General features: G+C 44.0%; 1 protein-coding gene across 1 annotated transcript in view; it reads left to right on the plus strand.

Moving 5' to 3' along the window:
• DDX55 (DEAD-box helicase 55) overlaps positions 1-27981 on the plus strand; it is a 345960-nt gene that overhangs the window by 296538 nt on the left and 21441 nt on the right. The gene's annotated exons all lie outside the window — the stretch shown is intronic.

Genomic DNA, 27981 nt, shown 5'->3' on the forward strand with positions numbered 1-27981 from the left:
CTCTGAATACCAAATATTGAGTATCTCTTTTGGACTAAACCACTGGTCTTTATGATGGTATGTTCTGTATTATTACAGTTGTGCATGTCTAGTAAACTATTTTATTCTTGTAAGGCAGTTAATCCAATAGCATACTATGTAATCGCAAGGAATTTGCATTATTTTTCTTTTAGGGTGTATTTTGTAAAAGGCCAAACTGTAACCAATTCGAAATGGAATAGAATGCTGGCTCGCTACAACTAAAATGAGGTTGCACTTCTGCTCTGTTAGCTTCCCAAATTGTTGAAAACCCAGGTCATGCAGTAGTAGTCCTACAGTATACATCTTTAAATGGTAAAGTGTAAGGACGAAGCATGCACATCTCTCTAGCACTTACACTGGCCAGACAATGTTTGCATCTGCTGTATGTCACACCTTCAGATGATCCTTTCTAGCATTTGCTGAGGCATGAACTTCAGGTAACAGCCTCTTTAGTTTTGGGTATCTGGTGGCGCTTAATCTTATAGCTGAAATGGTTGTATTGGTGTGCAGGTAAGAGGGGGATGGGATATGAGGAGGGATACAAAGCTTGTAGGTGTTGTTGGGTATTTACCCACCCGTTATCTACCCATGGCCATGATGATCTATTAGGCCATTCACACTGACATTGTTCCCCTCCCCACCTCAAAACACATCCTGCCAAATGCCCTACTGTTGTAATAAAACTGGCTTAACCAAGTGTGCGTTCATTACTTGATTTATCAGCAGAATGCATGTCCTTCACTTAAGTCGCATTAAAAACATGCATTGGCAAATCCAGCCGTTTTGGCTAGTTTATCGGTATTAAAAGGGCATTTGCCAGGCACTACATTTATATGCTAAGGGTACCTGCACCATTTAGCAGCTGATGCCATTAATGAGCCGTTAATACCATTATGGGAATGATTGGCAAACACATACCCCACGACTACATAAAAGCCAAAACTGATGTCTTTGACAATTCTTTTTTTTTAAATGATATAAATGAGTTAGCAGATGTTTCCTTAGAATCTAAGGTTTCCTTGAATGCACATAGTGAGGAATGGGCATAGTTTCTTTATTATTTCATTTTTTTCCTGCCTCTTCTTATGTTACCTGTAACACAGAACCACTGGCTGATTGCCCAGAAGCCCTTTGTTCTCCTCTTGTTGTTTTTTCTCTTCTTGGGAGTTTTTATCCCAGCCATTTCCTGTCCATTTGCTGCAAAAATTGCTGGCTAGTTGGAGAGTAAATGACTCCAGCAGCGTGAGACTGCTTTAGCAAAACACTCAGACAAACTTAATCTATAATTCTACATCAACTAGTCACTGGTTGATTCCTTTAATATTAAACCAGCAATCCCCAGCCACCTAAACGCGTAGTCTTGTGGAGCTCTTGAATCAAATTAGCCCTGCCTGCAAGAAAATCTTTAAGTTACTACAGAAAATGAGGTAAATCTTATCTGCTCTGTTAATATAATTAGTCAAACAAGAATTATCCATTTACCAACTCATTTCGTTGATTTGTTTTCTGATGTTGAAGTCATTGCATTAGGAAGCTGGTCTGTTTATTGAAGGCTCGGTCCTCGGATAGGAAATGTCCCTAGCAGCCAAAGCTTCTGAGTCTAAATTAGCCACTTTTGCACCACAGAACAGTTTCAACCCAGTGCTACGACAAAAGGGGTTTGGACATGAATCCATGCATCAAAAGCATTGCTGTTCTGCTCCTTAATGCTGTGACGGATGGCACAGAAACCGGACTTCGTCTTCAGAGATAGTTCAAGGGTCTTTATTTTTGTTTGTGGGACCTAATGCCCGCCCTCTCTCTTGTTTTGCCACAACCCTCCTCCCTAACCAAGGCGTCCATATCGGCAGGGTTAGTGCTATCAAATGTGGACACCTACTGCTTAAAGGTTTCTTTTCTATCCATATTTCCCTAAGGGCCAGCTATCTAACCTCCTTCATGGACTTCATAACGGTCCCTAATCTATTCATAAGTTTGTGTTCTAATGGGGTTTGGGAGGGTGCCTTGCACTTGTTCCATCGGGCTGGTTCACTCACGCCCACTGTCACCTCTTTTCTTTCTATTCTAACTACTACACCCTTCTATTGCTCCTCCCACCACTCTGCTGTCCCTCGAGTGTTTCACTCCCCCTATCTTTTGCCTCCACCCTTTTATGTTAATTCTCGGTCCACTCCACTATTCCTCCACTCCACTACTATTCCCTCCCTACCACTGCTAACTACACAAACCCTCTTCTTTGAACTTGATGGTATTTGCTGTATTGCTGTTACTTGCTATATCGTCTACTTCTGAAAGGGTAATTGCTTCACAGTGCTGTGTACAGTTCAGGAAACGGTCTTTGAGTCAACAAGGGCCACTGAATACATTAATGCCCAAGCAAAGCACTTACGCCGCCCCTCGGGGAACATTTACATTCACAGTGGTCATTTATACATGCATTTACCTTTTCAAAGACATGAACTCTCCCAGGCCAGATTCATAAGGACATTTTGTATTGTTTTTCTAATTGTCAATAACATTTTAACAGTTGGCTTGTGAATTTGTATTCATTTTTTCCAGTCGGGCTCCTTTCATTATTGATTTATTTTATAGTTTTTGTTAGTGTCAACTGTAAAGATGTCTGCACAAAGTCCCTGTGAAATATGGCAAATGCTACACATATAGGACTCATGGGAGATGTTTCAATTCAGCATGGGAAACCAGTTGAGAAGGCGAACATGGCCGACTTATTTCTCCATGAACCCGGATGCTTGAGCTAGGTCATAGAAATGAAGCTCGACGGGGGTAACCCTACAGCGTCTTGTGCTCTCCGTCTTTCCGAGCAGGCTAGGATGGATAACTGCTCTTTACTATATAAAAAGCTATAGCACTGTGCTAGGTATTCCACACTCTTCCTCCACTTTATATACTGCCTTGGCTGCCCGACAGTTTGTTTTTCCACCTATTAGTCCAATCATGGAGTTGCTCTTCACTTCCATTTCAGTTTTTCATTGTGATCTTTTTATATTTTCTTTGATTATTCGTTTTCTTTAATTTTACTCATGCCGCAACGAGTGGAATGCTGTATCACTGACTTGTATCCGGTGCATGCAATCATTTCTCGGCTGCAGACTGATCATGGGTGGAGAATGTTCCTCCTGTGATGCCTTTTTTTGAAGTCTTTAACCATGGATATCTTTGGCTGCAAAGGCCTCAGAATTGTGATAATCATCACATTGCAGGTCTCGTCAGGTAGACAGTTTATGGTAGTGCAGGAAAAGGAGGCTCACATAATTGTGCTGGAATTCAATGCTATTTTCTTGCTTTGATGGCTTTTCTCCCAGTTTGGGCCACAGTCATAGGCTGGAAACCACAGAACATGTAACAAATAGGGATGATTATTAATATCGATTAAGTCCTGGGATGGTTGTAAAAATGTGTTCCAAGTTATCTTAAAAGGTGTAATGATGGACATGTTTTAATATTTGGCTAACACATAGTTTGGAGTAAGTATAATGAGGAGAAAGGAGCCATCAGTAAAGTTTCACTTTGTATCCCAATAGGAGCATTAATTAACTGGTTTTGATTGTGCAGGAAAACAACAATTTGTTGGAGAATAAAGGCTCTATAATAGGCTCGAAAGTCTGGGAAATTAACACCCCCAACATTCTTAGGAAGTTAAAGTTTGTTAATGCATTTCAGGTGAGATTTTTAGTTCCCAAGAAATTCTGACGGTTGAGAATCAAGCTGGTTAAAGAAAGAAGGAAATGCATCTGGAATCTTAGATAATAAATACAAAACTATAGAACTGAGGATCATTTTAATAGATTTAAGACGGCCCCACCAATTTAAATATAACAGCGACCATTTAGTAATATCCTTGACCTTATACAGTACTAAGGACATATTAAACAAGATAGCTGTGGCAATATCTTTAGATACATGAATGCCAAGGTACTTGATAGATGTGGGACCACATCTCATCCTGTGCAAAGGTATAATGGTGAGAGAACATCCATTGGTTAATGGTAGGATTTGAGATGATTTATCATAATTAAGGTTATAACCAGAGACTAAAGAGAAATAATTTATCATTAACAAATTAGGAATAGAATGGGAGGAATTTGCTACATAAAGTAAGATATTAGCATAAGGCGATAGTTTGACGGAATCGTTACCAATAGAGATACTGAAGATGTTCTCATTTGTTCTAATGCTTTGCAAAAATGTCTCAAGGGCTAAAATAAACCGCATGGGAGACAAAGGACAGCCTTGACAGATTTCTCTCAATATGGGAAATGATTGTGACGTGGAATGATTAATACAAAGTCTTGTACTAGGTGTGGAATAAAGTATTTTTATGAATCTAGAAAAGACTGGACTAAGACTGTGCCATTTAAGAGAATCAAACATAAAGGGCCAAGAAAGGTGATCAAAGGCTTTTTCAGCATCTAAGGTGAGGAGGATCATAGGATCAAATGATATTTGAACATAAGACAAAATATTGAAAAGTGTTCTGCTTTTAGACGAGGAATTGCGACCTTTAATAAACCCTATTTAATCAGCATTAATAAGAAAGGGTAAAATGTTCCAATCTAGCTATCATTTTTGTGAAGATTTTTTCGTGAGTTGATAAGCGAAATTGGGCGATACTTTTTTATAAACAATGGGTCTTTGTCCGGTTTGGGGAAAAACATTAGAGTAGCTTCTCCAAAATACCGAAACTCTGACCTTAAGTAAAAAAGTGATCATAAAGTTCAAGAAGCTTGGGGGAAAGCGAAACTGAAAAAGATTTGAAAAAACAACTGAAGAATCATCAGGACCAGGTGCTTTCCCAATTTTAAGAGAAGTAATCGCTTTTTTAATTCATGGGCTCATCTAGAGGGGATAGATCCATTAGTTGAGAAAGGATTTTAGTATGTTTTCTTAGGAACTATTAATTTCAGAGGAAATCTTTTAGTATTTGTGGATATAAAGTTCAGAGTAGACATCAAAACAGGCTTTGGTAATCTCATAACTTTTTGTAATTCTTCTTCCAGACAAATCTAAAAAAGGAGAAATTATGGATTTTTCCTTTTTTTGTTTAAAATAGGAGGTTAACAATTTACCCGCTTTGTTACATCCGCCATAGCATTTTGCTTTCATTCAGAGCAGAAAATTGCAGGCCTTTTCTGTGCAAATTTGATTCAATTCAATACGTTTAGACATTAATTCTCAGTGGAGTGATTATAATCTGATTCAAGTAGTTTGCTAGCGTGAAGTAAGACATTAGAAGCTTGTTTAGTTTTTGGGCTACATATTGTATGATTAAGCCTCTGAGGGTTGCTTTAAAGGTGCCCCAATTTTTGTGAATAGAGGTAATTTCTACATGGTTATTGATGGAGAAATCTGTTGTAAAATCATTTAAACAAAATAAATGTAGGATCTTTTAGAAGAAAGGTATTACATCTCCATCTGGATAGATAGTTTTAATAGGGGTCCTAAACAAGAGAGGTAAGGACAGGAGCGCATGATCAGAGACAGTGAGAGGCCTAATTTCAGAGTTTTGTAGAGCAGGAACTAATTGTGTATTAACAAAGATGTGGTCTAATCTGGAGAAAGATGTATGCAGGGGTCAGGATGGCAGAATCACCACGAGTCAAACAAATGTAAGTCATCTTTGAAGTTCCTAAAGCTCTTGTGTGACTTAATTAACAAACTTGACATTAGATTTAGTATCCAGAGTAAAATCCCATATTTGGTTACAATCATCACATATAATAAGACGTTATGGGTTGTTTTTCAAAAATCTTTGTTTCAATTTGTTCAAACATTTAGGATCCAGAGCAGTAGGGCCATAGATGTTTAAGATAGTCGTAGACAAGTGTCTTTTCCTTCATTAATTAACAGAAAATTAACCTTCTTCTTAATGAGAATTGCAATTCCTCCTTTTTTTTTTTTTAATAGGAGAGCAAAATATAGGTCCAACCCAACAACTTTTGAGTTTATTTTCTTAAGATTGTAAATGGGTTTCTTGGATACAGACGATATCTATTTTGGGTCTAGACATGCACGATAAGACGTTTTGCCACTTAATAGGATGAATAAGACCTTTGACATTCCAGGTTAAAATTGTAATACCCAGTAGTATGCGAAAAGATAAAGGAGGTAAACCTAAAAATAAAAAAGGCAGTAAAAAAAGCTTTACATGATGTATAATAGATTATTTGGGGTTGATATATTTTTTGTACATGGAAATTTCCAATGTAAGGTAAGTGATGTATAAACCTTTAATTCATGTGAGGGAAAACATAAGGATAGAGGAACATAGACTGGTACTTGAAAATGTTTGAGAAGATATTTAGAGAAAGGAAGAGTAGGTTAAAAGGAATAAGATAACATATGCGATTAGAGTACATGGGTTTAGTTGTAGAGGTGTAGACTAGAAAGAAAGCAAGTGATAAGAGTGACATGAATAAGAGTAAGCATTTCTTGGGACTTCAGGAGTAGCAGAAAGAATAACTGCAAAACTCCAAATGACTCTTGACAGTGAGACAAGATGGAGACATTAAAGTCGAGAAACTGGAAAAGAATAAGGTGAGCAGGTTCAAATGTTAAGCAAGACCGGTATAATGATGCAGCTTGAATAAATATGAGAAGGCAGCATGACAAAAGAGGATCGGTTATTAATCTTGCAGTTATGACAATGAGGGATCTCCTGTTTTGATTGGAGTTCCAGATTTGTCTCTAGCTCTATCCTGATTGTTAGGAGTGTTACCGGATGGAGTTGAGTCTGTTCTGTTCCGTAATGAATTACCTTTCCCAAAGTTGGCTTTGTGGCACTTATATTCTGCTTGCGTAGGGCGAGGATCTTCATGGCTGGATTTAGAACACGTAGAAAGATTGTACCTTCAGGATGTTTCCATGGAGGAAGATTCCAAGGGTTGTATGAATGAGAACAGGTCGTCTGGATCTAAGAATTCTGTAGTAGTTCCATCTGGAATAGTGATACTCATTCTGGCAGGATCAAGTAGACTGTATCTAATGCTTTAAAGCTGGTCTCAATTCAAGGAATATTTTGTTTTTTTTTAAACATCTACAGAAATGAAAACATGTTGACCTGCGAAGAAGATCAGCGGTTGTTTCCTGGCCTTAGTCCGGACAAGCTGAGCGTGCCAATGCCCCCGAAAACATGCAATTTAAGGTTGAGGAGAAGAATTATTGCTAGCACACTGAGGTTTTATCCTTTGAGCTCTTTGTAGTTCCAGTGGAGGCACTAAGGAGATGCCCAATACTTTGGGAATCCAGTTTTCAAAGCATTTAATTGGTTTGTTTTGTTTTCTCAGGAATTCCATAAAAACAGACATTGGGCCTCATTCTGAGTTTGCCGGTCCAGAAATTGGACTCCACGGGAATGGGGACTTCCTGAATCCGCCCCCTTATATCCCGGGCCGCCTGTACTTGTAATGTCCCAGTGGCACCAGGATATCAGGTGGCAGATTCAGTGTTACGGGGTTGGTGGAAATCCACTGGTAGCACCGGCGGGTTACCGCCATCCTCGTAATGATGCCCATTATCTCTTCTATTCTTGTCTTTCATACTTTCCAATCCTCCATGCTTGACATTTGCTCTTCAGAATCTCCCAATCTTCATGATATGATTTTTATTTAATTTTTAAAGGATTTAAAGTCTTCTTGCAAAGAGAAGTATGTGGGTCAAGCAATGAAATGGAGAATATTAGATAGTTCACATAACTTTTTTCCAGCCCCATGTTTAAAAAGATAGCTCATTAGAAGTAGAAGTTTATATTGTTCTTCTTTTGTTTGACATTTTAAGGAATACTAAATGCAGCTATGCAGCCAAAAGACTAGAATTGTTGATGGAAAGTCAATATAATCAGATATGAGTTTGCTGCATTAATAATAATGAGCTTTAGATGGTAGAGGCGAGTAGGCCTAAAGTACAGAATGAAGCAGCGGTGTTGCGTAGCTGCGTTGAACCTTTGTCCGAGGCGTCGCTGGTGTATCAATGAAAGGAGCCTAGGGTGAGCGAAGAAACGAAGCCGGATACCACTCAGTGAATGGAGGGCACTCCAAGTCCCCTCCACTGGGAAGCACCGGTGCTCCACAATCATCAGTGCGCAGCAGAACCTGCTAAGAGTTCCCATAACAGAGCAAGCTGGAAAGACCTTTCCAACTTCAGCAGTAGTTTCAGGTGAAAGCAAAACAGGATTTCCCCCGGATTTTGACTAGTGATTCTCCATATATTTAAAATACTGAATACATGCCAAGTTTGGTGTTAAAAGTATATTAATTAATAGCCCATTATGAATAATTCTCGTCAGAGAAGTTAAGCAGCCATCTTGTAGGCTGCTGGTCACGCACCCATTAATAAATATTTCGAATTTGACAGCAACTATATCCCCACTGTTCATCTGTTATCTCTGTTGCTAGACCAGTATTCCATTTTCCCTACTGGAACTGGGAAGTCCTGCCATTACCCTTCAACTATTCAGTGCAATTCGGATACCAGTCACCCTGTACCTTCACCACAACTAGCATAATTCAGTGGTGAATAGTTTACAAGGATACATCTGGAATGGAGGGCCACATTTCCCTTATTGTTGTCTGTATATTGCGCACACCAGCAGTTCTAAAGATGTACTCTCCCCTCCCCCCGCAGCACTGTTTAAACATCTGCAGTGTAAGAAATTCGCCATAAGAGAATAAATCTCCCTCTGTTTCGAGACCCGATTTCTTTTTCTTTTGTTTGCCAAGGCCAGGATCTGCAAAAGCTGAGCAGCCCTCGGTCCTAGTCGGTGGTATTATTTTAGCAAACAGTCTGTCTTTGTTGACAACCCCTGCTAATCTCAACCAAGCATTCTTAGTGACACAGACTGTATCAGTCTCTCTTATATGACTATGGTATGGCACCGGATCTTGGGCCTTTTTCAGTTCAGATACATGGATGTTTCGCTGACTGCAGAACGAGTAGGATGCATAGTATGCCTGCGCCACGTGCAAGTTTTTCTCTAGGTCAGGAATCAGCAGCCCCCTATTCATAAGAGAGAATTAATGTACTCCTTTTAATAAACGCATTGTCACAACTCCCATATTGTTCTCGTCAGTATTCCAAGTATCCTAATGAACAGATCTTTAGGTAAATATGCCAGGATTTTAATTAAGCGGTATAAGAATGTGGGCAACACAATCATTTTCACTAACAATGTCCTACTCGTTATTCAGAGGGGAAGGGTGACCACATTTTCAACTCTTTTCTAAAGCATCCACAGTAGCGTAAAATATTTTATTTTATAACCATCTCACGTCTTTGATATTTTTATCCCAGACACTTACTGCAATGTAAATAACAGATTGTCTGTCCGTCTTTAATAATCGGCCCTAATAATGTACCAAATATAAGAAAATGTGCCACTATCGGAAAGTAAGATTCCATTTTTAATATGTAGCTAAATATTTGGCCTCATTAGGAGTATGGCGGTACAGTAACAACGGCGCCGGTAAGGCACTGTTACTACTGCACCTCCATACTCCCGAGTTGTGCTTGCGGGTGCCTGGTGGGTCCCTCGGTGGAGTCCCAGTCCCCAAAAATTGGACTGGTAATCTGGAAGGTAAAATTTCTTCAAAGGGTCCTGCAAAGCAATTACAAACCCGTAGGACCCATTAGTTTGACCATCTATCTCATGCTGGAGGCATCTACATCTCTCTTTAGAACCTTTACTATGAGCTACGACCATCAAAAAATAATAACACAGTCCTAGTGGAGTCTGTCAAAATAAATGGGCCTATACTAATAAACCTATTGCCAATCCTTACTTCCAAATACAAAATGGTTTGGGATAACAATGTATGCAAAAGAGAAGTGTTCAAGAAATTATATGTCAGGATAGTTGAGCAGTTGGCTTCCCTTCCCCACGTTTTCAGCATGGTGCAAGGCGGCACATGTGGGCTCCGCACACACTCTGGCATCTTGGCCTCGAGGCAACAGTTCAACACATAGGCATCAGGGCCTTCCGCCAAAGTCTCACTCGCAATGACAGTCTCTTATTGCAGAGGGCCTGCTGTAACAAACAAAACAAAAAAGTTCATTTCCTTTGTCAGGGTTTTCACATTCACAAGTTCAAGACTGGTCTCCCTCCTTCGGGCTCAGACCACGAGTCCCCCTCGTCCGGGCTCAGACCCTTTTCTACAATGTTCACAATTTGGTCTCCCTCCTTTGGGCTCAGACTATGTATCCCCCTCGTCTGGGCTCAGATCCTCTTGATACCAGAATTGAAGATTTTCGAATGTGCGATAGGTTTTGTTTAAACCGTTGAAGGACCACTTCGATTCACTTCACACAATTACACTTCACATCAATCTTCTACTTGTGTTTCTCTTTGTCAGCCTACCATACAGAGACCTTTTGATTGAGCACCCTCACAGTGCTGGACCACACTGTCAACGGTATCGTAGCTTTCCTTCTTAAGTTCAAACATTCTGCAGCAATTTAGCTTCACTCGCGTCTTTCATCACACATTTAACAATGTTCGTTCCAGTGCTAGTTATGAAATGTTGCCACTTGCAACCTTGATTTCAACACAGACTGGTCTGGCATTGGTCTCCCCAACTCACTGCCTTTGTTGTTCTCTGTCACTTCTTTGTTCTTGGAGGCAAGGACGATACCAAAGCATCTGCTGCTCATCCCTGCCTTGGTCAGTTACGCGGGAGGGCGCTCGATATCTCAGACACACAATGCAGGGATTCTTCAGCCTGGTTACCTGGTCTTAAGCTTTCTGCCTTGAAGGTTTCTTGAAAGTAACGGCTTCCTGCCGAAAAAGTGAAGGGTGTCTCGCCCTTCTCACAAACCTCTCGTGCCTTGCCGTCTTTCTCCCCTCGTTCATCTGCTGACTAGAAACTGTTGTACCTTTTGTATGCTTTGCCTCGCTCAGAGTGTGTGCTTGTGCTCCGCTTTTTAACCGTGTGGGGATGTGTAATGGAAGTCAGGTGTGAGTGATTGTTGATAATTGCCTGACCTTGCCTGACCATAGTATTGGTACATGTCAGGTACACGTCTCGGGTGTGAGTCTGTTTTCTCCCAGAGCGGGCTGTCCATGGAAAAGTGTTTGTGCAGGAAAGGGGGGGGAGGGTTGAGTTGCTAAATATCCCATTGGGTAGGATAGGGTAAAGGTGTTGAGGGAAGAGAGGGATACTGCGTCTTATCATCCTGTGTCCCACTCCCCGAGGACCCCTGACCCAGGTAATCCTCCTGCACTGGTCCACCCCCAGGAACTGGATCCAAAAGCGAGGGCCATGTTCTGGCCACTTGGATGACAGATCCCTGTGGACTAGTGGGTGAGACACCTTCTGGTTTCTCACACTATTTATGGTAACTTCTGAATCCCATTCACTCTCTTGTAGGAACAATGTCTGGTTGTAGTATCAGAACTGGATTTACACAGGGGTTACTAGCACGGTCGCCCCTGGGGGACAGCAGGGTATACTCCACTATAATTTAGCAAAACCTTTCGCCAACCACTAGAGCCCAGAAAGTCAAGTGTGCAAGGAGACTTGCATAAGGGAAATATGGTATAATTTGGGCACCCTATCCAAGTCTTTGGATTTCATGAGAACAGTGTTATCCACATTTCTGATGAGGCCTTCAGTGAGGGCTCATCAGGGAAAGGACTTGTGGACTAGGCCAGGGAGAACACTAGGAGCCTTACAAGTGTGGAATGGAACCTTCGGTCTCACTGGGGAACTGGCACAAGTTGGGCATTTAACATTAAAAGCTCCCTGGAGTTAGGCATATATATCATTTTTTTAATGTATTTCTTTATTGGCTATTTATGGTTATACAAGAAAAACCTCAAAGCCATTTTATCCAACATCTAAAATCCAACTTAAATATCAAGTGCGTACTTGATACAAGTCCAATGTAAAATTTAAATTCAGTTGTTGTCCATCCTATTCTTCTAGTACCAATTTTGGTACTTCCAATCTCTTGAAGATAGCAACAACCAATTTGATGAATTCCGAGGTATTTGAAACTCGTTCTCCCGCTAGTAAGATTTTCCACCATGCTTTCTTAGGTCTATGGCCATGCTTCTTGATTGTTTCCGACATGCGTTTCAACCTTAGGTCCTTTGTTGCAGAACATGACATTACTAAATGGTTAAGAGCTTCAATCGTTGAATCTTCTTTACATAATCAACAGATCAGCGTTCCTCCACCATGATTTCGTAGTCTCAGAATTTCCCTCGTCGGTAACAGGTTAAGGCGGATTGTCAAAAATTGAGACCTAAAAAACCTGCTATGACAGAGCTGCAGGTATTTAGGTAAGCAGTACAACTTGTTTTCCTCTTCCAGTGGCTTTCCATAAAGTTTGAATGCTTGCCTTTGGTTGTGGGTCTGGATCCAATCCTGTCCATGTAATTTTGTTTTTTACCTTGTAAGGGTTTTGCATGAGTGATAAATGTGTTTTGCCCCAGATCGGACAGGATCATTTTGCAGACGCTTTCCCATTCCCTTAGGGAGCACTCTGATTTTTCTTTTAAGGCTCTCTGCAGGACCCTTAAACCACACCTTGGGTTGTCTTTGATGCATTTCCTGAAGAGCTGAAGAGTTTTCTCTTAACTATGGCCTTGAGTGAAGTTAGGCCGAGTTCCATCCGTATAGCCTGTATCCGAACACTCTCTTAGGTAGACCTAGAACCTTCTTCCAGAATATACCTTTGAGGATTTGCCAGTGTTTAACATCGAAGTTCAAAGAGGTCTTGGCTCCATATGTTAGAATGGGTATAGCATTAATTCTATGAAAGGTGACCGCTGGGATCATCGAGAAGCCACAGACCTTTTTTAGGAGTATCCGACCTTGCATTGCTAAATTCTTTGCTTTATTCCTGAGCGTGGCAATTCTAAGAGCATCACAGGCACAAACGCCCAGATAGGTGAGAGATTTTACCTCCGGTATTTTCTCTCCCTGCAGGTACCAGGTTTTTGCTCTATCATTTTTTTCTGTTTGTTGGTTCTCCAAAGGCCATAATCCTTGATTTTGCAGGATTCATCTGCAAACCATTTGTAGAAATATATGTTTGCAAAGCATATAATAGCCTCTGGAGTCCCGCTGGCGTTTGGTCATCCAGGACGATGTCGTCTGCAAACAACAATCGCCCTACTAACTCTGTTCCCAATTTCGGCGGGAAGCATCTAATACCTAGGAAAGGCTGGTCAGTATCTGATATAAATAGATTAAATAGTTTAGGTGCCAACGGGCACCCTTGTTTCCATCCTTTGGACGTGTATGACGGTCTTGATAGTGCACTCATGGTATTAACCCTTCCCCTTAGCATTGTATCTGAATAAAAGTCTTACAATTGGCTCCATGATGTTTCCTGGACAGCCCCATTGCTCCATCTTTTTCCAAAGGGCTGGATGCTTGATGGTGTCGAAAGCTTGAGTTAAATCCACAAAGGCCAGGTACGTCCTCTTCGCTCTTTTTCTCTCAGATCTAGACTTTGGGATGTTTATAATGAAGATGTTGAGGGACGTCCCTATCCCTTTCACATAGCCGGATTGCCACTCGTCGCTGTGTGCTGATGTTATTGTCTTCTGGGATCGATTCTTCAATATTTAGGTAGCAAATATTTTTCCGGCCACATCGAGCAGCACTATCGGACGATAGTTAGCCGGGTCCGATCTCTGGCCTTTTTTGTAAATGGGCACAATTATCGATGTTTTCCATGACGAAGGTATCTTCCTTGCCTCAGCGATGTATAGAAATAAAAGGGACAAGAATTGTGCCCATTGAACAGGGTTTTGCCTTAACAGCGCATTCGTCAGCCCGTCGGGACCTGGGGCTCGTGAATTACGAAGTTTGCTGATAATCGCAAGGATGGGTTCTTGAGTTTGTATTTGTATTTGTATTTATTTTATTTGTATAGCGCAAACCAGGCCCGGAGGCTACGGGGCGCATATCTTAGAAACAGTGGTTACATAGCAATACGACATTTCAGGTAGCATTTAAGTTGAACAAAGTAATCAAACACATTGGTAATTTGAACAGCAATACATAGGTCATCGCGTTTTCAGAGAGCGGCTCGGTCATCAGATGTGACTAGCCAACATTTGGCTTTGTGTTTGAAAAGATTCAGGGAAGGAAGGTTTCTGATAGTAAGGGGGACAGAGTTCCACAATTTAGCTGTGAGAACTGGGAAGCTAGACCCACTGGCTGTTTGGAGCTTGTATCTAGGGATCAGTAGGCTCTGGTTAAGGGTAGATCTTGGAGATTGAGCTGGGGTGTACTGCGTGAACCGTGAGGAGAGATAGATAGGGGCCAGGTTATTCATGCATTTGTAGGTCAGGGCAAGCGATTTTAGTGAGATCCTTTGGGTGACTGACAACCAATGAAGGTTCTTCCTGATTTCCGAGATGTGGGCTGATCTAGGGATATTGAGGGCTGCTCTGATGGCGTTATTTTGTATGATCTGAAGTTTGTCCAGGTTGCCTTGATTAGTGCCTTGGTACAGTGCATTGCAGTAGTCCAGTTTGGACATGACCAGAGTCCTAGCAAGTATAGTACAGTTATGAGTGGAAAGAAAAGGGCGACATGCTGTGATCAACTTGCAGGTGTAAGCGGCAGCGGCAGCAACTGCATTCATTTGTCTGTGGAGGGAGAGAGTGGAATCGAGGTAGATTCCGAGAGTTTTGGTATCTTTGGAAACTTTTATGGAATTTCCGTCGATATTAAAGGAACTGAACATGGGGTTCAGCTTGTTAAGTCTTTGCTGTGTACCTAGGATGAGGAGCTCTGTCTTGTCGTCATTAAGACGGAGCTCATGTTGAGCAATCCAGGTTTGGATGACAAGGTATATGTCATTTAGGGATTTTGAGTCTACCGTGTAATCGCCCGTGATGGGGATGAGTATCTGGGTGTCATCAGCATAGTTAGTGTAGGTGACACCCAGATAGTCAAGCACATCAAACAGGGGTTTAGTGAAAACATTGTAGAGGGTCGGGGATACACATGATCCTTGGGGGACCCGCAAGGGACTGGCGCAGGGTCAGCAGAGGAGGATGGGGAAAATACCCTCATCTGTCTGTTATCCAGGAAGGATTGAATCCAGTTAGTGGCCTTGTCGGAAAAGTAGGCTGCCGTTTTCAGGTGGTGACAGAGGATTTGGTGGTTGACCAAATCAAAGGCAGCAGAAAGGTCTAATAGCAGAAGCAGGGCTAGTTTACCTTTGTCTTTAAAGTCCTCAATTTGGGTTTTGAGATTTAGGAGGGCTGTCTCCGTACTGTGGTTGGGTCTGAAGCCGGATTGTCTGGTGCCTAGTAGATTGTTCGTTTCCAGGTAGTTCAGTATCTGAAGATACGCTGCTCTATCTAAGATTTTTAGCAGAAATGGGACCGTCGTGATGGGCCTGTAGTTGGTTGGAACCTCCGGATCTAAGGTAGGTTTTTTTAGGAGAGGGATGACCCATGCATCCTTCAGGTTGTTAGGGACCACTCCTGATTGAAAGGAGGAATTGATAAAAGTGGTGATAAAAGGAGCAAGGTCATGGGCCGATTCCTTAATGATCGGGGCTGGGCATGAATCCCCTTGGCAATTGGAGGGTTTTAAGTTGCAGATGATTTTTTCAACCTCCGGAACGGTGAGCGGTGTGAAGCTGAACGACACCGGGGAGTCTGGGGTAGTTATTTTAGGTGTCAGGGTGTTGCTGAATATAGGAGTGTGGAGGGAGTTTGTTTGGCGTTGATTTTGGATTGCAATGTGGTTATTTTGTTGAGAAGTGCGTTTTGTATATTATTGCACTAAGTGCTATCTTTGGTGCACGCGTCAGGGGCAGGTGAGGGGGATTCTAACTCTTTGAGAATTTTAAACTATTCTCTTGTGTTGGATTCTGCTTGGGATATGCGTGAGTTGTATGTCTCTTTTTTGGCTTGAAGGATGGCTTCCTTATAGTTAAGAGAGGTGATCAGGAGGGAGGCTTTATTAGCTGAGTTCGGATGACTTTTCCAAGGGGCTTCGGCCTTGCGCTTTTCTTTGCGCAAAGCGTTAAGCTGCGGAGTGAACCATGAATTCAGGTGGGACTGTTTGGCTTTGCGAATTTTTAGTGGGGCTATGTTTTCAATGGCTTTGGTCATCAGGCTATTGAAGGCGTCCACTAAGACAGTGGGGTCCTTGTCCTTGTGCTGCGAAGCAAAAGTGTTCAAACAAGGGAGGATGAGAGGAAGCAATTTCTCCCTGGTGATGTCCTTTTCATTTCTGGTGGGTATAGCGGGGGCTATGGTCAATGTGGGCTGGGGTTTGGTGGCTGGCAATAGGAAGGTAATAACATGATGGTCAGACCAAGCGCAGGCAACGTTGGAAATGACATTGGTATTGCAATTGAGGTCAGCTAACCAGTCGAGCGTTCTACCCTTGTTGTGTGTAGGATCACGAATGCGCTGCTGGAAGCCTAGGTTGGAGAGGGTGGTGTCACCTTCAGAGGCCATGTGGTCCTTGGGATCGGAAAGGCCAAGGTTGAGGTCACCTAGTAGCAATATCTGGGAGTTAGGCTTGGTGTTAACTGACAAGGTGGATGCAACATCATCAACAAATGAGCCCAGTGGACCTGGAGGTCTGTATACAAGGTGGAGTGTTGCTGTGTTAGTGGGAGAGAGGGATAGTTTCACTGATAGCGATTCTGCAGAGCTGAATTGCGTGTTGGCAGCAGCTCTCATAGAGATCTTGTCGCTATGTATGAAAGCAACTCCTCCTCCTTTAGACAGGTTGGATTGACGGTCATTTCTGATAATGGTAAAACCCTTGGTCAGGGATAAGGCAAGGAGTGGGCCAGAGGCATCATGTAGCCAGGTTTCGGTAATGGCTAGGAAGTCGAGGTTATGGACAGTGATGAGGTCTGCAATGTCAAGGGCATGCACCGTAAGGGATCTAGCATTGATAAGGGCTCGCTTTAGCGCTGAAGTAGGTGGGGTGGAGGGGGGGGCTGGGTGCTGCTGGTGAATTATGCTGAGGGGCGGTGTGGCTGCGCTGAGTACAAGGTGGTCTGGGCAGTCTAGATCTAAGCCTGATATTCCTATGTTGTAGAGTACATGGAAGGTTGGGTGTAGGTTGGGTTGCAAAGTGTTTAAGCCACAGAGCTGGGTCATTGAGGTAAGGATTCGATGGAGGGTCAGAGCAGAGGAGCATGGTGGAGGGACGAGTGAGTTGGAGGTCGTGATGTGTCTTGAGGATGCGGCAAGGTAGCTGTCTGCAGAGAAGGATAAAGATCCTAAAATGACTATTTTGGTGAGGTAGTGGCTGGCAGAAGGCATCGACTGCATGTCGTGGCTTGTTGGTTCTCAAGAAGCTTAATGTGTGGTGCCAAGTGAAGGGGTAGCAGTTACAGTGGCAATGTCTGGGTACTAAATACTGTTGGCAACAGGGAAGTGGTGGTAGCGACTATAATCGAAATAATGCAATTAGGCTAATATCAACAGAACTACAAGATCATTTGGGCTGAATGCAAAGGGGCATCTAGATTCGAAAATATGCAGTTGGCACCAATCAGCAAATTTTAAATGCAGTTAGAGTCAAAGCACTGATGGTATCAACTGTGATTGAGATGTTTCATTTGGACTTAGAGTGCGTGGGTGAACACTAGGCATCTAATGCATTCTTGACTTAGACAAAATCAATAATACATAACTGGATAGACCTATGGTGACTACAGTGAGCATGCGGTTGGGCAATAGAAGAAAGTGCAGTATATGCAGGAGATTCATGGGGGAAGCATAGTTGAGATGAGCAGATAAAAAGTACAACATGCTGGGCGTGATAATTCCAGCCACGATCGAGCGGCAGGGTTGGTGAGAATGGTGGTTAAGCAAGATGGTGAGACGCGGAGCAACAAGGTGCCGAGGTACGTTGTGGGCAAGAGAAGCGCACGTGTGTGCCGCAGTACAAGACGGTGGCATTAATTAGGCAGGAGCGCAAGAAAGTCAATTGATATCACGGCGAATCTAGTCAATGTGCAATGATTTGCGATGTGACAAAGTAGTTAGCGTTACGGGGAGCAGTGTAACAACACCAGCTTACCTGGAGCAGAGCGGCCAAGGTTCATGGGCCCCGGCTCCTTCGGCTCCGGACAGGCTCTAGACAGGGGTTGCCTTTGTGTTGCTGCCTTCGTGTGGAGGCCGGCTCTCGCCTGCCGGCTCTCATTGGCCAAGACGTATGGGGCAGTAGCCAATCGGTGGCCGGGTTGGTGCAGGGGAAGGTTTCAGTGTGCTGCTGGTCTGCCGGATCTCCGGGTGGCCATCTTGGAAGGTGTTTGCCTCATGGTGATCAATGGCGGTCAGCTGGCTATAGGCAGGGGGAGTGCTGCATATGAGCTAGTGTGGACTTAAAAAATCAAGCGGTGCAGCACGGGTCAAAGTGAGGCCGGTCCGCGAATTTAGAGAAGGAAATTTCTATTTCCAAAAGCGGCGGGCATAGGAGCCATCCGGCTTACCTAGCTGCTGCAGATTGCATGGGCTCTTTGTAGCACTGCTCCTGCAATGCTACGAGTGTGAGCTCCTGCTCCAACACGGTGTCGAGTGAGTTAGCTCGACACCATCCCATGCTGATTCTTTCGGTTGGCCGGCTGGAATACGTGAAGGCACCTTGTCTGAAGTGTTCTGTCCATGCTGCTGCTGCTGTAATGGGGTTCATCAGCAATGCTTCCTGGGGCGAACCTAGCCAATTTAATATTGACCAGATGTTGCCACTGTTGCGGGATGTTATCTTTTCCAGCATAGATTCCACGTCGTTTTGAAGCAACATTTTCTTGTGCATCTTTGCCCAATTTCTGTGCTGCTGTTTCAATTTACGAATTTGCTCACTCATCGTTAGGTAGGTCTTTTTTAATTTTGTTGATTTTCTCTTTCATGGTCTTTTTCCACGCTACCATCATTGGATCCCATACATGAGTATGCTGGAATGCCTATTGGTTAATCTTTCCTTTTTTGACTTCAAAGTTGTTATTTAACAGTGAATAGTCCAATCTCTCATGTCCTTGTGTGGATTTCAGCTGGCTAGTTACCTCTTCCAAATTCCTTGTTAGTTGGTTGATTTTATTTAAAGGGATTCTAAGTCGATTTCTGCCTGGTGTTATTTCTAAGCCTTTGAACACTATGTCGCCCCTTTCATAGGGGGCTGATAGCCAAGATAAGCTTAGCAGATTGTGATCACTCGTTTGCTTCGTAACTACAGACATTGTTTGTATGGCTGTAAGCATGTTTTTTGACGTACAAATGTAGTCCAAGATTTGGCCCTTTCTTGTATCATTTCTTGTTATTTTTCCCGAAATGTCTCCCTCGATGCAGCCATTTAGAATTGTTAGATCTCTGGAGGCTATTATTTGTTGCCAACACAAGCCCCGCTTTTCTGCCACTGTCGTTTGTACCAGGTCAGCCTCATGTAGTACCCTGCTTACGTCGAAGAATATACAATTCAAGTCTCCACATAAAATAAACCATGAATCCTTCCACTTTAGGCGTTGTTTATCGATCAGGTTAGCCACTTAATCGGGATATGCCATTCATTCAGGGCGGGCTCGATTCCAATAAAGGTTTGCAAGGACTAGTGTCTTATTATGCTTTGCCTGATCAGTAGTCTGGTTACACCCCAATATTTGAATGTAAGGATTGGGCGAAAGAGACTCGATGTGCTGAAAGCAAAGGTGCTCTTTAATCACTATCAACAGGCCTGACGAGGGCCTTCCCTTAGGGCCTTTCACAGCTGGGTTTAGGTAAATATCATACCCGTCTAATATTGGCCCCTCTTGGAGACATATGATGACGTGGTCTCCAATTGTTGCATCCCCCCCAGAAAATAGATGAACAAAGCCCCTCGTGTTCCAGCTTGCCAGGGTCACAGGGTCCTCTTCTTTCAATTGTTGACATTATGTTATCTTAATTTTATCTGCCAGAAGACCCAACAGCCACTTCCAGTTATCGTTGGACCCCTTGTGGTCCATTGGGTTTTTTCCACTCTTTCGATTGGCCCCGGTTGATTCGGCCCTTGATACCTCCATTCGCCTTGTCCTTCGATGGCTGGAAACCTTAACTTTATAATCCGGAGTTGCATGTTTCCGGCTGATGGAATGCCGGTGGGCACTTCTGGTTCGCAGAGATTTCAATCTAAAATACTTCCTTAGGGCCCTAAATGACCCTCTGTCATTGTCTCTTTCACGATCCTCTTTGTCTCGGAGATGCCAATCTGGGGTGTCTTCTTGGAGGTTTGAATTCCATCAGGTCAAACCCCAGCGGTCTCAAACGACACGCTTTCTTCATCAAGAGCTGGCTAATCGGGGGCGTTCATGGATAAAGGGCCACTCTGTCCGTTCTGGGTTCGTCAAAGAATTACACTGTCACCAAATCGTCTGAGGTAAGGAGTTGCAGGCTTGGAACGTGATGGAATAGGCGAACCACGTTGGCCCTATTCAATATCAGACCATCGTCTGATGGCTCCATCCTCTCTAGCAACAGCCCATCCTGGCATGTTGGATTCAATTGGTGGAATGGCCCATCTTGCTCGTTGTAGGTTTTCCTAGGTAGGAATTCTTTACTTTGTCGTCCTTCAACAATTGCTTCCTTTGTTTGCGGGAGCTTTAATGGAGAAGTTGGGTAAGTTTCGTTGCTATGCCGATGAGAATAGTCGTTGGGTTCAGGCACCACCCTCTCCTATTCCCTTGGGTCTACTACTTTGCTCATCGTTGGTTATTTGTCTGAACCCCTAATTTTCTTTTGTTTTCGCTCTTGGGTTAACTCATGCTGGTTGTTCTGGGCTGATGTTAGAGGGCTTGTTTTTTTTGTAGATGGTTTTGGCTGATAGGACAGTTATTCCCAGGTTCCTCTTTGGTTGTCCTTTTGCCCTCCAAAATGTACAACAAGCTTGCTTGCCTACGTGTAGGTTTATCCTCTATACTGGCAGTTAGCAGATCTTTCTTCCAGCTGATGCAGGGGTTCCTCGTTTTTAATGTAGATGTACATATATGTCCTATGCCTAGGCTCTTTTCCCCGTTGTCCATAGAGAGCCGAGTAGGTCCATTCAGCTTTTTGCCCCAAGTTAGGCATATTTGTACACATTGTAAGGGTGTCGAAGAAGGAAGCTATCACAAAGGTGGTGGGTATAGATTTTCACTTGTGCATAAAAAGGCCCACGCTATCCCTATCTTCTAAGAGGGGTTGCCCTGCATCACAACTAATATTAAAGGGTCCGTCAGAATGTCGGTCAAATCAAATTCCACCGTCCTGTGTCACAACCTACTTCTATCACTCACACTAAAACTAAAGGAAAATCTAACAAAGTTCCTTCTTCAGGAGAATATCTGCCTTCTCCTGATGTTTGGCTGGTGTTTAAAAGAATGTTCTCTTGAAACAAGAATGCCAGGGGTATGACTCCCTTCCCCAGGCTTGCAGGTTTCACACAGCCTTTATAACATTCCATGTCCAGGAGAATGGCTCCCTTCTCCTGGTATAGATCTATACAGTTTCCAATAAAGCCAGGGGAGATGACTCCTTACCCCTGGGGTCTCTAGCACAACTCCCAGTTCGGGACCAGGAGACTGACTCATTTCTCCTGGTGTCTAAGAAGTTCTTTCTCACAATCTTCAGTTTGATGTACACTTTGGCACTCTGTTTGCGTGTTAGCAAGTCCCAAATCCTTCTTTGTTGATCACTGGGCTTAGTGTCGCCACTGCGACTAGAAAGATCTCCTTGCTTGCTCAGTTTCCTCTTGTTGGGGTCCCAGAACCTTCTGTGGTGGTCAGTGGGCTTATTAATTCCACTGTGATGAGGAAGCTCTCCTCGAATGCTTGGTTTCCAATAATTGCGGTCTCTGGCCCATCTCTGGTGGTCAGTAGGCTTATTGTTACCACTGCGATGAGGAAGCTCTGGTCAGATGATTATTTAACAATGGTTGGGGTCTCTGCCCCGTCTTTGGTGGTCAATGGGCTTATTGTCACCACGGCCACGAGGAAACTCTCCTCTGATACTTTGTTTGTACTGGTTGGGGCCTTCGACCTGACTCTGGTGGTCAGTGAACTTATTGTAGACAGTTTTCTACAGCACTGCGGCGGCTCTGCGCTCTGGTCTCCTCCTCGGCTCTTCTCCCCTGCTTCGCGTTCAGGTCCACGTCAGCTGGACCCTCGGAGAAATCCTTTCCGCGTCTTTCTGCGTTTCTCCTATGTCACCTACGCTCTTCTTCACCCTAGTGTGTTTTGCTTTAGCTTTATCCCTTGTGTTACAACACTACATAGGTTTCCTTTCGATAAAATGGTTCTGAACAGTGCGGAGGGCTAGGGAATGTGGGGGAGTGGCATTACTCAATGGGCTGTACCCCTGGTGATCATACTTGTGCCCAAAGGGGGAGACCCTCCCCAAGAGGTCCTCCTGCATTAAACTACCCCTAGGGGGACTGTTGGGTAATGGCCTTACCTCCCTAGCCTCAAGTAAAAGGGCTCCCCCCTTGGGGAGAAGTGACAACACCTTGTGAATCATCACAACATCCTAACATCAAAACAGACAAGATTTTCCAGACTATTATGTACATCCTAAGGCTCCCAAAGAGTAAAATGGTATTTGTTTGTTGTGCTACAAGCCAGTGTGAAAAGTAGATAATTACCAATCCGTAAGATCAGGGAGATGAGCCTTGGTACATGAAGGGGAAAACCAAGCCTGCACTTCTCGTATTGCTGCCTTGGTTGGCCCTGGATCTGGGTGAGAATGGGCCGCTCAGAATTCACTTCAGATTGGAATGACAGTGAATTATTTGGATTTATGGCTCTCCTCATGGGTTGTATGCAACACTGAGAAACTGTGTAGCCTCCACACACAGCTTAAACGAATAAGGTCAAAACAGGCAGAGCAATACAAGAGGCTGTACAGCTTTACTGGACTAAAATGGGAACCAGATTGGAACCTGCAAAGTAAAGGGCACAGGAACAGGAGCAGCATTTACAACTATTAGATGTCAATGGCATTGGAAGCATAACATACAGGTTCAACTGATGTCCAGAAGTGAGGATATAAAAAAAGAGATAAGTGCATAGGTAAAACACAATTGAACAGGTGAAAGGCTAAATTATCAATAAAGGGCATGTATGATAAACATACATGGAAGAAATCATTTATTTGCTGCAACAATGTGACCAAACCTTAAAACTTGCACAGTGTTCAGCAAATCCTATTGAAGCATTTTCTCTTACAGTGACCCAACACCTCTATGTAGAAAGGTAGCTCAGGTTGTTACTGTGTGTGATTGGCGATATAAATAGCCAATTTACGTGCACCCTTGGTAAAAGAAACATACAAATCACAATAGGGAGTAGATTGAAAAAGTCTTGTGAAGCAAGGGATGGATGCATCTTAGAGTCACTGACTTGGGGTATGGGAAAATAAATTGGATGCTCAAAAAGGAGGACCAGGAAATGCTAAAGGGGATGAGAAGGAAAGAACAAAACAGACAAGAAACAAGCTTAGATAGCATTGATATTTCTTTCCCTAGAACTCGCCTGAAGGAGCGTGGGGTCTTCCAATGATTAGGCTAGGAACTAAACCATGAGCTCATACTTAATAAACAGAGCAGGGATCCTGTAGGCATGCTTCGGGTTGAAAAAAGCATCAAAGAAAAGTATGTCGGAATGTATACTTAATGTTGTAAGTCAGGATTCAGCCTGGAAAAACTACAGCGTGTGCTGCACTCCTAATCGAGAACAAACGGGAACAAGCAAACCAACAGCCAAACGTTTAGGAATTACACACAGATCTGGCTCAGTGTGACGAACGTCAAGGTGATATGACATTTGCTAGAACATGGAACACCATAAGCGAAGAGGCCCTCTGGTGTACAAAGTCATTATTGAGTCAGCTGCAGGTATGTTGGATTGGACCTCCTGAGCATGATTTGTGAATGCTTTGAGGGAAGGCAAGTCTGCAAAGATCAAAACCGATCCAAATTAGGGTGTGGCTAAGATGGCCGACGGAGAGGAAGCCTGAACTGCAGCTCAGTTAACCCATCCCCTGGGGCTGAATAATACACCAGTAAAAACTTGTTCCAATGAATATCTAAACCGTGAGGATCGGCAGTCGTGACGAGGACCGGGAGGACCCGGTGTGTGACTGGTGCGATGGGAGGCTGAGGATGACGTGGTCCACCTGACCCTAATTTGGCAACCGTCTGCTTGCTGTGTATCTGGAGCTCCAGAAGGAAAGAAAGGGTCGGAGGCACCTCTAATGCCTCAGCATGGAGCCTCTCCGGGGCATCTCTGAAAATGAGCGCACCTGGTGGCGAGCTGAGCATCCAGAGGAGGGGACGATTGTGCGCTTGATGGGGAAAAAGTGAGAGAGCCACTAACAAGCCCGTGGCCTGGCATGGCGGGGACCTCTCTGGGACCTTGTTGAAGAAGAACATATCTTGCAGGCAAGCTCTGGATGTAAGGCGCAGGGGAGGATTGACTGCTTGGAAAGCAGACAGCAGAGAGCTGCAATTAGGGCAGCGGCCCGGGTGACAGTCTTAGTTGGCAAGGAAGGCCCGTTAGACTGCGAACAGCGCACTAAGGCAGGCCAAAGAGAGGAGGGGGAGATGCTTAGCTCGGGAAGGAGCCACAAAGAAATCGGCGACTACATGCTCCAAGAGTGAGAGCAGGCCTCAGATCCGGGGGCCTTAGAGCTAAAAGGGTGTTATGAGGAAATGTATGGAAGGGACACCCGAGAGGCCAGGGGATAATACAACGAATAGGATATCGGATCATGGGTAAACCTGACAAGCACTTCAAACCAGCTTTGCAGGACTTCTCCCTCCAAAATAACAACTTAGTAGAAAAAAGTGAGGAAACAAAAAGGACATCTACAGGGGGAGAGATGGATACGACACTGTTAACAAAGGGTAAAATGATCTCCATGATAGGCCCTCCTGAAGTCAGAAATCTATAGAATTAAGGCAGAACTGACTAAGGCGATCTCGGAAACTAAGAGAGCAGTCCACGAGCTGGGGGACAGGATAGCTACCAATGAAGAAGCGATTGCTACATTGGAGAAAATGTTACCCCAAATGGCTGACAGGCCCTGGCAGAGCAATACGACTTAGTGCAGAATAGGTGCGACAAACTGCAGAATCGATCACGAAGAGACAAGCCCTTGAAAGAGGGCGTAGAGGAGAATGACATACAGGGCTGCAATCCAGAATTATTAAACCAGCTCCTCAACGATCCCTCGGACTAGCCGACTAGATTTGGCAGAGTCCACAGGGTGCGACGCAAAGGCCACCTTCAGGAGAGCCGAGAGACGTCCTGGCCAAACAGCATGATTTCGCAACTAAGGAGGCCATCCTCAAAGAGGCAAGGAAGAGGGGGCCTGTAGAGTAAAGGGGGGACAATTCAGACTTACCAAGATGTTGCAAGGATTACCCTATCAAGAAGGCGAAAGATGAAGCCTATCACTCAGGCTCTGGTCAAGAGGGACATCAGGGATCAATGGACATATCCATTAGGGCTGCAATTTAAGTGGAAGGACAATGTGATCACCCGTTACAGCCCCAGAGCAGGGGGTGGAACTGCTGGAAGCGGAAGACCCGAGGAGCTCCACAAGCAGGTCCGAAAGCAAGGACGGTAACAGATGGGAGAGAAGACCGAAGGGAAGGCAACAATGCCACTTCATCTGAGCAGGGAGCTGCAAAGGAAGCATGGTAGTCAGGGAAGAAGGATTATGCAGGTCAAATAGCTTGTTGACCTCACAATGGGTCTTATGCCGAACAAAAGGAGGGAGGTGGGGGGGGTCAACTGAGGGGGAATAACTGGAGGGGGAAGGAGGAAATAAGGGGGAGGAAAGCGGAAAGGTATGGGGCTACACAGTGGGATAACGGGAGGAAGAGAAGGTTAGGAGGCAGTACTGTTAATAAGATTCATTATAAGGAGAGGCTAACCTTGTGCGAGAAGGTTGACTTGAGCACAAAAATAAAGTTCTAAGGGTGGTTGGAGAGGTGTTGAGATCTAGGTTTTGGTTATCCAGGAAGGTTGGGGGGTTAATAGCACGCCAGCAATGCCATCGGGAAGATGGGGGCAGGGGAAGCAGGGCTATGTTTTATGAGAAGATTACCATGGTTATGGCATGAGTCAAACGGGTGGCATGATTCCCTTGTGATCAGGAAACGTGAGAGAGCTCAACAGCCAAAACAAGAGCCCAACTGTTGCGGGAATTAAGACTGGAGGGGGCCGAGATGGTTGCACTGCAAGAGATGCATTTACTTCACAAAGACCAATTTAGGATAATAAGCAGGCAGTATCCAGTACACAGTCACTCTAGTGCTACATCCAAAAGGGCAGGAGTTGCTATATTAATACACAAGAGTATTAACTTCACAGTGACGACTAGGGCTAGGGACAAGGAGGGGAGATATGTTATACTGAAGGGTAGGATGGAAGACAGACCCATCACAATAGCGTCTGTATATTCTCCTAACACGGGAAGGAAAGCTTCGTTCTAGCTTTCCTGCAGGCACTGGACAAGTTTAGGGAGGGGGAGGTGTTTTGTGGCAGGAGACTGGAATCTGGTCATGGATGGTGACTGGGACAGATCACAGTCCAAGATCCCCCAATTGGGTACGTTTTCAGCGAGGGTTAAGAAAGAACTGTACAGCATGGGGCTAGTGGACACAGGGAAACATATGCACCCAGCGGCCAGAGACCACTCTCACTTTTCAGCAGTGCATAAGTCTTACTCTCGTATTGACTGCATTTACAATGGCAACATCGCTCAGACACATACCGATGGTAGACCTGAGGATCAGTATCATGTCTGATCATTCAGCAATGGTGATGGTGACTCAGACGGGCAGGGAACAAAGGCCTCAGAGCGTGTGGAAATTAAACAATCGTGTGCTGAAGGATACCCTATTGAGAGACAATCTGAGGGAGGCACTCGAGGAGTATTATAGGCACAATGAGGTGGCGATTACGTAGGTGGGCACCCATTGGGACGCTATGAAGGCAGTGGCAAGGGGGAGCGTAGTATCATCAGTTGCAACCCTCAATAGAGTTGGGAAACAGAAGGAAAAATTAATATAAGAGGTAGAGGAGGTGGAACAGCAATATAGGGTGAAGCAATCATGGCTGAAATACAGGGAGCTAATGTTCAAGAGAGGGGGAGCTTAAAACTATTGGAGTAGACAAGGCGGAGAAACCTTTGCTGACGGCAAAGCGGGGATTTTACGAAAACGGGGGGGAAAGCAGACAGGTGGCTGGGAAATAGGTTGAGAAATCGGGACAACCGTGCACATATCCAGAGGATCGTAGATGAGGAGGGGAGGGACAACAGAAAAGAAGAGCATAAGATAAAGTCCTTCTGGAATTCCCTGAACACAGCGGAAGGGACAAAAGAACAAAGCCAGGACAGATATTTATCATCTGTTAGGCTTTCCAGTATTCCCAAGAAGAACAAAGAGTGGCTGGAGCGACCAATAGCGAGTTACGAAGTGTTGGAGGTGATCAGAAGTCTTGCACAAGGCAAGAGTTCTGATGGGCTCACGCCTGCCTTTTTATAAGGAGATGGCACCTATTTATTAAAATCTATGCTAGCTCTCTTCAATGCATTTGGGGAGGAGGGGACCACACTCCCAAATTCCACGACTGAGGCAACTATTGCTCTCATTCCAAAACCAGGGAAAGATCCAAGCAAATGCACGACGTACAGGCCTATATCACTTAATCCAGACGCAAACATTTTTGCAAAAATTCTGGCTAATAGATTGGGAAAATGTTTGCGTTTATATACCGGGACCAGACGGGATTCGCGTAAAATAGGCCAATGGGAGATTACACCAGGAAGATAAATGTGCTGATCGAGAGTTAACAGGGGCAAGGAGCAGGCAGTGTTGCTGGCATTGGATGCCGAGAAAGCTTTTTGTTTTTTGTATTTGTATTTTATTTGCAATTTATAAAATGTACAACTTTACAAGTTAGCCCCCACAGACAGAATCAAATACA

This window comes from Ambystoma mexicanum, chromosome 10 (genome assembly GCF_040938575.1).
Source record: "Ambystoma mexicanum isolate Mex_15411 chromosome 10, UKY_AmexF1_1, whole genome shotgun sequence".
Lineage (NCBI taxonomy): Eukaryota > Metazoa > Chordata > Amphibia > Caudata > Ambystomatidae > Ambystoma > Ambystoma mexicanum.